The sequence below is a fragment of the Penaeus monodon genome, chromosome 20, assembly GCF_015228065.2.
Source record: "Penaeus monodon isolate SGIC_2016 chromosome 20, NSTDA_Pmon_1, whole genome shotgun sequence".
Lineage (NCBI taxonomy): Eukaryota > Metazoa > Arthropoda > Malacostraca > Decapoda > Penaeidae > Penaeus > Penaeus monodon.
The window spans coordinates 31,218,396-31,219,124 of record NC_051405.1 but is presented as its reverse complement, the minus strand read 5'-3'; positions in this window follow the sequence as shown (position 1 = coordinate 31,219,124).

Genomic DNA, 729 nt, shown 5'->3' with positions numbered 1-729 from the left:
TCTCCCTCCCCTCTCCCCCCTCCTTCCCTCTCCCCCTTCCCTCCCCTCTCCCCCCTCCCTCCCCTCTCCCCCTCCCTCCCCTCTCTCCCCTTCTCCCCCTCCCTCCCCTCTCCCCCCTCCCTCCCCCAACGAGGGCGTGGGAAAGTGGACACAATGGCCAGTCATGCTTCCCTCTTCTAATTACCGACGCGCAAGTTTGAGTTTAATCCCCGGACATGATGCATGGAGGAGAGGAATGGGGGTGGAATGGGGGTAGAATGGGGGTGGTGTGGGGAAATGGCGGGGGAATGAGGGTGGAATGGGGGGGTGGAATGGGGAAATGCGGAGGCCTGACGGGTGAATGGGGGGTGAATGGGAGAAATGTCGGGGAATGAGGGGCATGGGTGGGGTGAATGGTGCACTGGGCGGGGGAATGAGGTGCATGGGGTGGACTGGGGGAGGAATGAAGAAATGGGTGTGGAATGGGACAATGGATGTGGAATGGGGGTAATGTGGATGGAATGGGGAATGCAATGGGGTAAGAGGGGAAGTGGATGAGATGCGAAAGAGGGGGAGGAAAAGGGGGGGAGGGTAATGGGGCAATAGGGAGGATGGGAGATGAGAAAGGGGGAGGGAAGGAAAAGGGAGGATGGGAGACGAAAGAAGATAGAAGGGAGAGAATGATAATCAGCTGGGGATGATCAGGTGACGCAAGGTGACGCTAATTCCCCGACATGTTCCGTAGGTGAA